Raw genomic sequence first — 14522 nt, forward strand, 5'->3', positions numbered from 1 at the left:
AGACGGGGTAATTGATAAAGAATGTTTCAAAGGACAGAATTATGAGCTCAGCTCATATCAAAATGCCTTTACACTGGGCATGGTGACTCAAGCTTGTAATCCCAACACTTTGGGAGGCCAAGAGGGGTGGACTGCTTGAGCAGATGAATTCAAGACCAGCCTGGGGAACATGGCGAAACCTCGTCTCTACAAAAAAAAAAAAATACAAAAATTAGCCAGGCATGGTGGCACACGCCTGTAGTCCCAGCTGCTTGGGAGGCTGAGGTGGGAGGATTGCTTGAGTCCAGGGGGTCAAGGATGCAGTGAGCCAAGATTGTGCACTACACTCCAGCTTTGGCAACAGCATGAGATCCTGTCTCCCCACCCTCCCAAAAACTGCCTTTACTTCTAAAAAAATAATTCCACTTTGAATCTCTTTTTTCAACAAATAGTTTCTCAGCATGAAATGTCTACAAATTACTCAATGTTGATAATGTATCTGTTCCGTTGTTCAATAACCAAGAAATACATATCATAGCTTTTTTTAAACTTTATCAAGTTAATTAATAAATTTTGGCACAAACTGTGCTTCCTTCTAATGAAATGCAATAAGCAGAGTAAATGCAGAGGAAAGAGAAAGAATGGGTTTTAGAATTATCCAGACTTGGGTTTAAATAATATTTTTAAGAATAATAAAATTACATCATAATTTGAATATTTAGGTAAGCATAAGTACTTACATATTAAGGGATTTACAAAGGACCTTCTTTTTTTTTTTTTTTTTTTTTTTGAGACAGAATCTCACTCTGTCACCCAGGCTGGATTACAGTGGTGCCATCTCGACTGCATGCCACCTCCACCTCCCAAGTTCAAGTGATTCTCCTTCCTCAGCCCCCCTAGTAGCTGGGATTACAGGCTCACATCACCATGCCCGGCTAATTTTTGTATTTTTAGTAGAGACAGGTTTCCACCATGTTGGTCAGGCTCATCTTAAACTCCTGACCTCAAGCTATCCACCCACCTCAGCCTCCCAAAGCACCTGGCTCACAAAGGCCTTTTCAATTCAGAGGTTCAACAACTCACCCTAGTTAATAAAGAAGTAGAGCAGGGACCTGAACTTAAGCCTGACTCTATAGAGAAATGCTTTCACTGTCTTCGAACTGTGATGTCAAGCTCTGCGACCTCCCGCAACGTCTGTGCTTCAGGTCCTCATAACACCCTCTTTATAGTTGGGCATGAATAATTAGAAAGAACAAGTTAACATGTAAGGCAGGAGGATGACTTGAGCCCAGGAGTTGGAGGCTGCAGTGAGCTATGCTCGCGCCACTGTACGCTAGCCCGGGTGACAGAGCAAGACCCTGCACCTGACTTTAAAAAAATAAAAGTGAGCCGGGCGCGGTGGCTCAAGCCTGTAATCCCAGCACTTTGGGAGGCCGAGGCGGGTGGATCACGAGGTCAAGAGATTGAGACCATCCTGGTCAACATGGTGAAACCCCGTCTCTACTAAAAATACTAAAAATTAGCTGGGCATGGTGGCGTGTGCCTGTAATCCCAGCTACTCAGGAGGCTGAGGCAGGAGAATTGCTTGAACCCAGGAGGCGGAGGTTGCGGTGAGCCGAGATCGCGCCATTGCACTCCAGCCTGGGTAACAAGAGCGAAACTCCGTCTCAAAAAAAAAAAATAATAATAAAAGTGAATACATGGATAACACAAAGAGAGAAGGTCCTCAATAGATGCTGGTTTCCTTAGTTCCTTCCTATTTCATTATTGTAATCACTTTCTTAAAACCTTGAGCTTACCACTCTATGGTGCCGTCTCTTCTATGTTCCTCAGACATCATATGTATACCCCATCAGCACTTTGTTCCCATGTTACAACTGTTAGCTTACTTGTCTGTTTCCCAATAGTCAGTAAACTCTTCAAGGACCAAAGCCTTTGCATATCATTAACTTTATGACTCTAGTTCCCGGTGAATCTGGCATGCAGTAAGTGCTCAATAAGTGTTCCTTGTTTCATCTAATTCTGGTTAATATTTAACCCAAGTGTGCTATCTGTTTAGGTTGCCTCTGTCTGAAACCTTAGTCATTAGGCCCATCAACATTGTCCCAGATGTCAAAGAGCTAAGGTTTGCCTGCCATGTGCCATCTGTTCTGCTATATGCAATAATTAGTTCAGGGGCCAAAAAACTACATCAAGTTGGCCCACCACCAGTTTCTGCAAATAAAGTTTTACTGAAACACAACTGTGCTAACTCATTTATATCTTGTCTATGGCCACTTTTATGTTACAATGGCAAAGTGGAATATTTGAAGCAGACACCACTGGGCCCGCAAAGCTTAGTGAATTGCTAGCTGGCGTTTACAAAAAATATTTGCTAGCCTCTGCATTAGTTGGACTCATTCAGTAAATTAACAAATATTAGAATATTTACCATGAGGCAATCGCTGCCTTTAGATGTTGGATATAGTGTGGTGAACAAAACAGGCACATATCTGACCTTCACGGAGCTTATAATCTAGCAAGCAAAAAAGACAAAACACTCAGACAGTCAAATAAATAAATAAATAAGCAATAATACCACAGGTTGAGCATCTCTAGCTCAAAAATCTGAAATCCAAAATGCTCCAGAATCCAAAATTATCAACTTGATGCTCAAAGGAAATGGTCACTAGAGTATTGCAGAAATCAGATTTTCAGATTAGGGATGCTCAAGCAACTAATATAATGCAAATATTCCAAAATCCAAAAGAAAACATAAAATCCAGAACACTTCTGGTTCCGAGCATTTCAGATAAGGGATATTCAACCTGTACAAAATGTGATAAACATGGTAAAAGAAAAGTAGATAAAACTGTTTGAAAGAATAATGAACCAGCACCGTGGCTCATGCCTGTAATTCCAGCACTTTGGGAGGCTGAGGCAGGTGTATCACTTGAGGTCAGGAGTTTGAGACGAGCCTGGGCAACATGGTGAAACCCCACCTCTACCAAAAATTAAAAATTAGGCAGATGTGGTGGTACATGCCTGTAATCTCAGCTATTCAGGAGGCTAAGGTGGGAGGATAGCTGGGACCTGGGAAGTTGAGGCTGCAGTGAACAGTAATGTATCATTGTACTCCAGCCTGGGTGACAAAGCAAGATCCTGTCTCAAAAAAAATTTTTTTAATTAAATTAAACAAATGAAGAATAATAAATGTGAATGCAGAGGAGGCATAGTCTATAATGGGTAAAAGGTGATGTTTCTCTAAGCAGGTGCAATTAAGCTCAGCCCTGAATCACTGTGGGGCAGGGAACCACCATGTGAGAGGCAAGGGCATCCAGCAGAAGGTCCAACAAGAATTCAGGCTGGGAAGAGGGAAAGAGCACAATATGTTCAAAAGAAGGTACAGCTGGAGCAAAACGCGCCAGAGAAAATCTGATAAAACAAGGAAGGAACTGTAGGCAAGGGTTAATACAAATTTTAATTTTTACATTTCTAAAAACTATTTTTATTATAAAAACAATTGTGGCCGGGCACGGTGGCCCACACCTGCAATCCCAGTACTTTGGAAGGCCGAGGCAGGAGGATCACTTGAGGTCAGGAGTTCGAGACCAGCCTGGCCAACATGGCAAAACCCCAACTCTATCAAAAATACAAAAATTACCCAGGCATGATGGCACACCCCTGTAATCCCAGCTACCCAGGAGGCTGAGGCAGAAGAATCATTTGAATACGAAAGGCAGAGGTTGCAGTGAGCTGAGCATATGCCACTGCACTCCAACCTCAATGGCAGAGTGAGACTCCATCTCAAAACAAAAATAAAAAGGACAATTGTAGAAAAGGGGCCAATATTTTAGACTCATGAAACTACTCTTCCTTCAGGAATATTCATGACAAGCAAATCCACCTGTAATTACATATACCTTTTACTCAAAAGTAAGGACTTTCTTTTCCCATAACTATTTCTGTTTCCTTAAACATTTTGATTACTTATGACTGAAGCCTTGGGTTCAGTGTGATATAAACACTTTATATTTCCAAAACCCTGCTCATCTGATTGACGTAGGACCTTAGGGAGAAGCAGGTGAGGGACGTGCCCTGCTGGCCTAACGCCAATGCTCCAGCAATAAGAAAAGAAAAGGAGTGTAATCCCAGCACTTTAGGAGGCTGAGGCGGGTGGATCACGAAGTCAAGAGATCAAGACCATCCTGGTCAACATGGAGAAACCTCGTCTCTACTAAAGATACAAAAAACTAGATGGGCATGGTGGCACGCACCTGTAATCCCAGCTACTCAGGAGGCTGAGACAGGAGAATTGCCTGAACCCAGGAGGCGGAGGTTGCGGTGAGCCGAGATCGCGCCATTGCACTCCAGCCTGGGTAACAAGAGTGAAACTCCGTCTCAAAAAAAAAAAAAAAAAAGAGAGAGAAAAGAAAAGGAGAACAAATTAGTGTATTCGATGCCATACCCTCAATGCCCAGACAGTGATGACAACAGTGAATGCTCAACAAGTTGTGGTCAATTTTAACTGAATTCTCTTCAAATCCAGTCCAACCTTATGTAAGCATAAATTAGGTAGTGATTCTGTCCCAAACTCTTCAGCTATTACCATAAAAGACGCCAATCCATCGTCATTCTAAAGTAAATCTCCACCAACATTAAATCTTCGATTAGCCAGATAACTTGGTCTTCACAGTTTGAATATTTGTTTTTATATTTTATTTTGTTTAAGAGATGAGATCTTGGCCGGGTGTGGTGGCTCAAGCCTGTAATCCCAGCACTTTGGGAGGCCGAGGCGGGTGGATCACGAGCTCAAGAGATCGAGACCATCCTGGTCAACATGGTGAAACCCCATCTCTACTAAAAATACAGAAAAACTAGCTGGGCATGGTGGCACGTGCCTGTGGTCCCAGCTACTCAGGAGGCTGAGGCAGGAGAATTGCCTGAACCCAGGAGGCGGAGGTTGCGGTGAGCCGAGATCGCGCCATTGCACTCCAGCCTGGGTAACAAGAGCGAAACTCCGTCTCAATTAAAAAAAAAAAAAAAAAAAGAAGCCAATCCATCGTCATTCTAAAGTAAATCTCCACCAACATTAAATCTTCGATTAGCCAGATAATTTGGTCTTCACAGTTTGAATATTTGTTTTTATATTTTATTTTGTTTAAGAGGTGAGATCTTGGCCGGGCGTGGTGGCTCAAGCCTGTAATCCCAGCACTTTGGGAGGCCAAGGCGGGTGGATCACGAGGTCAAGAGATCAAGACCATCCTGGTCAATATGGTGAAACCCCATCTCTACTAAAAATACAAAAAATTAGCTGGGCATGGTGGCACATGCCTGTAATCCCAGCTGCTCAGGAGGCTGAGGCAGGAGAATTGCCTGAACTCAGGAGGCGGAGGTTGCAGTGAGCTGAGATGGCGCCATTGCACTCCAGCCTGGGTAACAAGAGCGAAACTCCGTCTCAAAAATAAAAAAGAGAGATGAGATCTTCCTCTGTCACCCAGGCTGGGTGGCATGATCAAAACTCACTGCAGCCTCCAACTCCTGGGCTCAGGTGATCCTCCCAGCTCAGTCTCCCAAGCAGCCAGGACAAGAGGCATGTGACACCACAGCCAGCTAATTTTACTTTTTATTTTTTTGGAGATGGGTTTTCACAATGTTATCTAGGCTGGTCTCTAATTCCTGGCCTCAAGCGATCCTCTTGCCTTAGCCTCCCACATATACTGTTTGAATATTTTAAACATAAAATTAATAAGTAGTACTTCAAAGTACGAAAGATTAGATCATTTTCCTTTAAACTCTGAGGAACTAATAGTGCTTAAGATCAGGGTATTCTGCAAGGATAGGATACTAGAGACCTGAGTTGGAGTTGGGAGATGTGAAGTCTAGACCTGGTTTTACTGGTTCTCTTAGTAACAGCAACATGGCAGCAGCCAGTCCCAGAATCCCCTAGGCCTCCGGGTGTCCCATCTTTGAAGCTTCATCAATGAACCAGATGATTCCCAAGACCCCATTGCAACTTCACATGCAACGACTTATAGGCTGGTAAATGTCACGAGACTGAGAACTCAAGTTAAAAGAGTGACTTGAGTGACGAGCTTCAAGGACGAAGAGTGGTTTGATGCAGTTCTTGAGGAAAGGGAAGCCTTCCACAGGCATAAAGCTAAGGTCAAGGCAAATCTCGGCCAAGAGAATTGCTGACTATGCTTTCATTCACCAAAACATCACAGTGGTTCTCCTCTAATGCCTAATACATCAACATGGTTATAATCAAAATACACAGGAGCTTTAAATCATGTTTAAAACCATTGTTTTAATGGGTGGGGGAGGAGAGAGCCAGAGCAGTGGCACCCACCTGTAGTCTCAGTTTCTTGGCAGGCAGAGGCAGGAGGATCACTTGAGTGCAGGAGTTTGAGACCAGCCTGGGCAACATAATAAGACCACTGTCTCTTTGAGAAAAAAAAAAAAAAAAAAAGTTGGGGGGGGCGGGGAGGGGGGCAGCGATTTACATCTAGTGCTGGGTGAGGAGGGGCATGTGTGCCTACTTCAGTTCTATCTTCAGGGCCTGCTCAACATCAATGTCCTCCATCCTGGTTTTCTTAAACATGCAGCAGGAAATGGAAGTAAAATATTATTGTTAAAGATGTACGAAAATGTTAAAATGTCTTTGGGGAACTTGTTAAATCGGAGTTCATCAGATACCTCTGGCTGTAATGCTTGGGCTGCCGTATTCGAGGAGTCCTGAAGCCTGAGAGCTCTTTTTGAAAACCACAGTTCTTCGAAACAGAACGTGCTGCCTTTCCTCCAGTGGCGTTAAACGATGTTGGGATCTCTCCGCGGGACTGCCCCAGCCATCTGTTTTGTGGACTTTTTAGCACAATAGTAAGCTAAATAAGTAGCTGGTGGTGTCCACTGACCCACACCCATAATTACATGCAGAACTGTTCTACTTTGTCATGACCTGCAACTGATGTTTTAATTTTTTTAAGAATTATATCAATCAAAACGGTTCATGTGCATAGTTCAAAACAACACAAAAGGGGTCCCAAATGTGGTTTCTAGGCAAAATTTGCAATGTATCTTTCCATTTTTGCAGATGTGCTGCCTCTCTTTTTGGAAGGAGCAGAGAAACCTGAGGAATCCCTTTTCATTTAAGGTCAGATAACAGTCACATGCTCTGAAAAACATTTGTTTTACTTGAGAAGAAATTAAAATATTAGGTGGTGGGGCCACAGGATTTATAATACTATTAGGGGATTTCTGAGGTATTAGCCATCACAGCACCCACTAATATCACACCAGCTAAAGATTCAGCAAAAGCTTATTGGTATGCCAATCAAACATGATATAAGGACACTGTTCTCTTGCTAATCTGGCTTGATGCAGGAGCATATTTGAACTATCTTGTCTAATTTATGATCTGCATATCCTTCAGGCACTCCTCCCTAAATACTGCTTCTTTCAGGCAAGACTTTCATAAATTTTGAAAGGTAGGGAGCACCTGTTTGCATTCCCTGGGAAATGTCTGCAGAGTACTTATCTGAAGTTCACAGATACACAGACAGATCCAGCTGCCTTAACATGCAGTTCTAAGGGCAGTTAAGATTCTTCTGTGAAAGCTGGGGTACTTACAAGGATGCAGATTTGAATAAAAAGCCAGCTCGCTGCAGCTTCTGAGAAGCTGAAGGAGACAAGGTCGATATTCTCCTCTGAAAATGAGGCAGACTAATGAATGATCAAGACCCAATGTGCTATTCCACGTAATTTGACCATGAGCATCTAAACCTGAAAAATACCTGAGGTAAGAATACTCGTATATCTTCACTTCAGCCAAACTAAAATGCACTTCTACATTCATGACTTTACAGCAATGTTTCTTCCTGTTACATAAAATCAGAGAAAATTATTTGTAATATGTACACTAAAATGTGCTATTTACACAGATGTGTCCAATTTGTGAAAATTCATCAGGCTCTACACCTAAATGTGCACTTTTTGGCATGCATTTTATTTTTAATAGTTTTATTTATATCTGTACATATACTGCATGTGCATATATATAGACATAAGTATATAAAATAATAAATGAGGTAATTAAGGTATTGCTAGAACCCCAAACAATGAAAAGAAGTGCTTTTCATTGGGGCTTTTCGTTTAAAGGCTAGCAATGTCTTCTAGAAGATAATTTCATTCCAGTAGCAATTGCTAATGATAATCAACAGATATAATTAATGACTCAGTCAACTAGATTTCACCTTTTCATTAACTGAGTTTTCATAAAGATTTGCTTGGATCCTAATTTTATACGTACTCTTACTCCTACTTTTAAAAACATGTATACAAACTCTCACTTTTAAAATAAAGAAAGAGAATGGGAAAGGGAAAGTATCTGTGGATACTGAAGCCTGGGGATGTTGGAGTCAAGTCATTTTTTGAATTTAATACACTTACCTATTAAGTCTTACTCACTTGTTACTACTGTCTATGAAGAATAATGATTTTATTATAGCCCAAATAGAACAACCCAAAATGGTTTGTTTTTGGTTTTTGGTTTTATGGGTTTTTTTCAGATGGAGTCTCACTCTGCCATCAGGCTGGAGTGCAGTGGCACAATCTTGGCTCATCATAACCTCCACCTCCCAGGTTCAAGCAATTCTCTTGCCTCAGCCTCCCCAGCAGCTGGGATTACAGGCACGCATCACCACACTCAGCTAATTTTTTTTATTTTTAGTAGAGTCGGGGTTTAACTGTGTTGGCCAGGCTGGTCTCAAACTTCTGACCTCAAGTGATCCACCCACCTCAGCCTCCCAAAGTGCTGGGATTCCAGGTGTGGGCCACCACACCTGGCCCCAAAATGTTATATTAAATCATAAACAATATTAGCTGATATTAACAGTTCAAAACCAATCTGGAATCACCAAAAAGAGACTGCAAGTCAACGTGCCCTAAATTAACCAGGAAGTTTTTCCCATGTCTTATGGTACAACTACAAAAGAATTCTGTCTAGAAAAAGAACACGACCCAAAAAAGATTAAAGGCATTCATATCAATGTATTTTGTCAAGATTTCTTAGATGACGTCTTTGTTGGTGCCGTTACAAGATAACTGAAGACAGACATAAGCTATTGCTCAGCACAGCCTCTCCTACAGAGGAGTAACCTCAATGAACTGAGAACATTCTACCCACTCTTACATTCCAGCTCACTCATCCACACCTACCTTCGTGCTCAAGAGAAACGTTCAGAGACTATAAAAGCAAGGAATTTAAGGCTTCTGCTACTTTCAGGCAAATCGCCATCAAAAGAGCTACCATCAAATGCAAACGCAATGAAAGAAGTTCCTCTTCTTTGCAGAACGCAGTTATTCTTTGCAGTAACAATGTCAAGTTCTGCATCCACCAGACCTCCCAGGTTTTTATTCCTGTCCCTGTACAAATAATCAAAGATGCATATATCTCAGAATGTGGATCAGAAAATACTATAAGCTGAGCATGTTGGTGCACACCTGTAGTCCCAGCTACTCAGGACGCTGAGGTCAAAGTATCGCCTGAGCCCAGGAGTTCTAGTCCAGCCTAGGTAACATAGATTCCATCTCTAAATGAAACAAACAAAAAAGGCTGTGCACAGTGGCTCGTGCCTATAATCCCAGTACTTTGGGAGGCCAAAGCGGGCAGATGGCTTGAGTCCAGGAGTTCGAGACCATCATGAAACCCCATCTGTGTAAAATAAAATTTTTTTAAGTACTACATTTGTAGTCACCAAGGCTTCTTAAACTCTGCCCCACATTCTTCAACAACCACAATAATTTCATACAACATTAAAACACCACAGAAACAAAATAAATAACATGGTTTCGTAAAATGTACTAATTTTCTGATAGCCCTCTCATAAATTAGAAGATTCTTTGGCTCCCAGAACCAACAGAACAAATGAAACAGATTTATAGGGTAATCATATCCATCCACCCAGTGTTTACACAGTCCCTATACTACCAGACTAAAGTATAACACAGCTCAAATCCTGGACCACATAGGAGGCTGCCTGGATGGCTTTCTCTCTACTGCCTGCTACAGAAAAGGTTAAAAAAACCTAAACACCTCTGAAAATAAACTATCTTCATCACCATCCCTTCCTGGTTTTTTTGTTTATACCATCAAATTCTATATCACAAATAATCAGCACAAATAAGCAACTCTGATTATGTGACTTTCTAGCCATATTTAATACACTTTAGTTCAATTTTATCCTTAGATTCGAAGGTCTCAAGATGGAAACCAGACAGTATTCATCTTTGTAACTGCCCAGAGCCTAACACAGTACCTTTAAATTCTGTAATCAGAATTCAATACATCTGGATGAAATCAGCTTAAAATGTTCATAATCCAAATTTAGTAAAAGGCATTGTTGAACGTGAAAATGTTCCCACTGAAGAACAAGACATTTGGCTGCAATTATCACCTCCAAGCTGACATCTCCAGTTCTGTCCCTACGCCAGATCCACCATATAACCAAATATTACCTTCACTTAATGTGTAGGCATCTCAAGCACAACATGTTTGAAAATGAGCATGTCTTTCCACTACCTCCCCAAGCCCTACCCCTCTGCCAACATACCTTCTTCTCCCTGAAGAGCATGACCGTCCACCTAGATGCCCAAGGCAGAAATCTTAGGCATGCTGTTGAGTCCTAACTCTCCTTTACCTCTTATATCCAATCAATGACCATGTCCTGCCACCTTCCTTATATATATATATTGAGATGGAGTCTCTATTACCCAGGCTGGAGTGCAATGGTGCAATTTCCGTTCACTGCAACCTCCACCTCCTGGCCTCAAGGGATTCTCCTGCCTCAGTCTCCTGAGTAACTGGGATTACAGGTGTACACCACTACGCCTAGCTAATTTTTGTATTTTTAGTAAAGACAGGGCTTCACCGTGTTGGCCAGCCTGGTCTCAAATTCCTGACCTCAAGTGATCCACCCACCTTGGCCTCCCAAAGTGCTGGGATTATAGGCGTGAACCACCTCGCCTGGCCTTGTTACATGCTTTTTACAACAAGCATAAACATTACCAAGTAGCAAGATGTTATGAAGACATTAATAAATATTTAGCACTCGTTAGGCTACCAAAGCAATCTAAAATAGCCCAGTCCAGATGGGACTTACAGCTGAGATGAGATACAAGGTAGCAAACAAACAAGATAACATTACATAAAGATAAACAGAATGCTATATCACTGTAAGAGTCTGTGAGTTAGATACAAGATGACATTACATAAACAGAATACTATATCACTGTAAGTCTGTGAGTTGGATCACTAAAGGATGAGTAGAATGTAAGCAAAACAGAAGACACTACAGATGAAAAACTACGGAGGCATCCACACATGGGCATGTTTGCTTGTTTTCAGTCATGTTCACATAGGTTTGATATGAGGGGAAAGGAATCAAAGGACAAAGCCACTGATCTGATCACAGAACTGGTTTATGTTTTGAAAAGTTTAAAGCTGACTATTTTAGAGCAGCACCTAGGGAGAAAAATGGGATCTGGGTGATGGGATTAAGACTTGATAGGATAAGGAATAATCGCCTTATCTTTGACTGTGCCAGCTACAGGACTTGACACATATTGTATGAATTAAAACCTACTACAGGCCAGGTGTGGTGGCTCTTGCCTATAATCCCAGCTCTTGGGGATGCCAAAGCAGGAAGATCACTTGAGTCCAGGAGTGTGAGACCAGCGTGGACAACATAGTGAGATGCTGTCTCTACGATTTTTTTTTTTAATTAGCCTAGTGTGGTGACACCCATCTGTGCTCCCCGCTATTTGGAAAGCTGAGGATAGCTTGAGTCTGGGAGGTCAAGACTGCAGTAAGCAATGTCACTGCACTTCTACCTAGGAGACACAGCAAGATCCTGTCAGAAAGAAGGAAAGAGGAAGGGAGGGAGGAAGGAAGGAGAAGAAAAGAAAGGAAAGAAAAGAAAGAAAGGCAGGCAGACTGGTAACTACAACCCTGTAGAGAGAGAGAGAAAGAGAAAGAGAGAGAGAGAAAGGAAACGAAGAGGGAGAGGGGGAAGGGGCAGGGGGAAGGGGGGAGGAGAGGGGGGAGGAGAGGGAAGGAAGCCTACTACAACCCTATCATCTAAATACTATTACTAGTGTCTTATTTTACTCATGAGGGAACTAAGTCCAATCTTTTTGCTTCCTGGGCCACACTGGCAGAATTATCTTGAGCCACACAGAAACCACTAACACTGATGACAGCTGATGAGCTGAAAAAAAAGAATCACAAAAACAATCTCATAATGTTTTAAGAAAATTTAGGAATTTGTGTTGGGTCGCATTCAAAGCCATCCTGAGCTGTATTCGGTCCATGGCCACAGGTTGTCTAGGCTTGATTTACAACATATTTAAGGTCATACAATTGGTAGAACTACGGTTTGAATATAGGAACTTCAGAGCCTTTACAAGTCCACGAGGAAGTCCTCTGTAAAAATGATGTTATGCAAGGAACGCTTTAAAACCTAATAACAGGGTACAGGGTAAACTGAAGGCTGCATAGATACTCGGCAAATCAGCAGCTGTAGTAATCTAGGTCAGAAGTGAGCATAATTAGACTAGAATGATAGTGATGAGATTAGAATACAAGAGATTAGTGTGCAAGAGAATGTTAAAGGAAAAAAAGCAGGTCCGAAAGTGAGAAATTAAAGAGGTGTTGGGATTCAAAGGTAAGTCCACAGTTCTGAATCTTAGATATGAAAAGAATAATGGTACCCTAAACAGAAAAGGAGTCCATGAAAAAGTGGACCTATTTTTCCATTTTTGATCTTTTAAGTGAGATGAAGAGCTATCCACATAAAAACGTCCAACAGACTACCAGGCAATGAAACCAAAGCTTGGCTAGAAGAATAGGGCCAGGCTGGTCACGCCTATAATCACAGCAGTTTAGGAGACCAAAGCAGGTGGATCATGAGATCGGAAGTTCAAGACCAGCCTGGTCAACGTGGTGAAACCCCATCTCTACTAAAAAATACAAAAATTAGGCAGGTATGGTGGCACGTGCCTGTAGTCCCAGCTACTCAGGAGGCTGAGGCAGGAGAATTGCTTGAACCAAGGAGGCGGAGGTTGCAGTGAGCCAAGAATGCACCACTGTACTCCATCTTAGACAAAAGAGTGAGACTCTGTCTCAAAGAAAAAAGAAGAAGAAAAAGAAGAACAGAGCCAGACTAATATTATAAATATCAATTTTATATCCATGCATATTTCTTAAACCAAAGAGAATATTGTTTTAATATAGAAAAGTAACACTGTTACCAAAAAAAGAAAAATAAAACTTTTAATAGCATAACACTTTCCCACACAATAACAAGTTCCCAAAGTGGCCCTAGCAACAGCACTTCTATGTATGTTAGTACAAGTCAAAAACTCCCTGCCTCCTACTCAAGTCCTTTGCAAACGATTCCACACCCACTGCATTATCTTTGCAGTATCTTTTTGGAACACAAAATATTAAGACAGCCTGCTAAAATGCATATGGAAGTTTCTGCCAAACATCAGGCTTTCAACTTACTGGGGGTATCCATTTTTAAATTTCTAATCAATTTAAGACATAGAAATAAAGATTTTTAGGAAACGTTAGGGGTACTGATGGATTTACATGAGCAACCAGGTACTTAAAGAGGGTACCTGCAAACACCACAAAAAAACTAAAATGTCATCTGGTTTCTGTATCATCATGGCTAGATATTATCAAAATAGATAAAATTTTAAGAGCAAGTAATAGAATGAAACATAGTGTATCATTTATTTTAATGAACATATAACACTGTACAGACCCTTAATATAAGGAAATATTCATATATAGCAAAAGTAAATTTAGAAAAAGATAAAAGGATATATACAAATTCATATTAACAATGCTTCTAAGAAGAGAAGGGAAGAGAACTGGAAAGGGGAACAAAGTATATTTCAAACATTATTTGTAACATTTCACTTATTCCATATTTTTAAAATCTGAAAAAAAAAAAAACACCAAAATGTTAGCGTCTGTTAATTGGAGGTAAAAGTCATAGGTTGTTCATTGTATTCGCTTTGCCATTTATTATTTCTGAAATGTTACCCAAATTTAAAAAAGAAGGAAAGAAAAGGATCCATATCTCTCGTCTAATGAAAATATCACATGAAACATATCTGACATATTCTGCCTGAATAACTCCAGGGTGAACAGGGCGAAGCAAGCAGCCAATTTCTATTTTGGACTCGACGTCTATTTCTTGAAATAGAAATGGCATAATTAGCAGATCTAAATGCTGGTTTGATCTCCCGGAGTGAATCTACAGGGTGGGGCTTAACTACGGGCAAGTTTTCCAGTGGCAGCAGCTAGGCAAGGGCACTAAGCCTCAGTATCTCACTAAGAGGAAGATTCGCGAAAGAGGAAGCTGCTAAAAGTTCTCCCAAATAAATCCAATGTCTTCCCTCCTACCCCTAATCATTCCCTTTCCAAGTCCTTCCTCAAGTCACCGATAGAGACATTCTGCAGGTTAGTGGATCTTTTCGCTTCTAAGAGGTGA

At 41.2% G+C, this 14522-nt stretch overlaps 1 protein-coding gene across 5 annotated transcripts in view; it reads right to left on the minus strand.

The window, feature by feature from the left end:
• Positions 1-14522, minus strand: part of MPP7 (MAGUK p55 scaffold protein 7) — a 232469-nt gene that overhangs the window by 198327 nt on the left and 19620 nt on the right. Inside the window, exons 1-2 of one of the 5 annotated variants that reach the window (XM_074405160.1) lie at positions 4236-5237; positions 2411-2494 (exon numbers count right to left, since the gene is read on the minus strand). The exons of 2 other annotated variants lie outside the window; for them this stretch is intronic. The gene's annotated coding sequence lies outside the window, so the exon portion shown is untranslated. Of the gene's footprint in view, positions 1-2410; positions 5238-9174; positions 9382-14522 lie in introns of those variants that run through there. 2 more of the 5 variants (XM_074405161.1, XM_074405159.1) reach the window with 2 other exon arrangements.

Source organism: Saimiri boliviensis, chromosome 8, assembly GCF_048565385.1.
Source record: "Saimiri boliviensis isolate mSaiBol1 chromosome 8, mSaiBol1.pri, whole genome shotgun sequence".
In the NCBI taxonomy this organism is placed as follows: Eukaryota; Metazoa; Chordata; class Mammalia; order Primates; family Cebidae; genus Saimiri; species Saimiri boliviensis.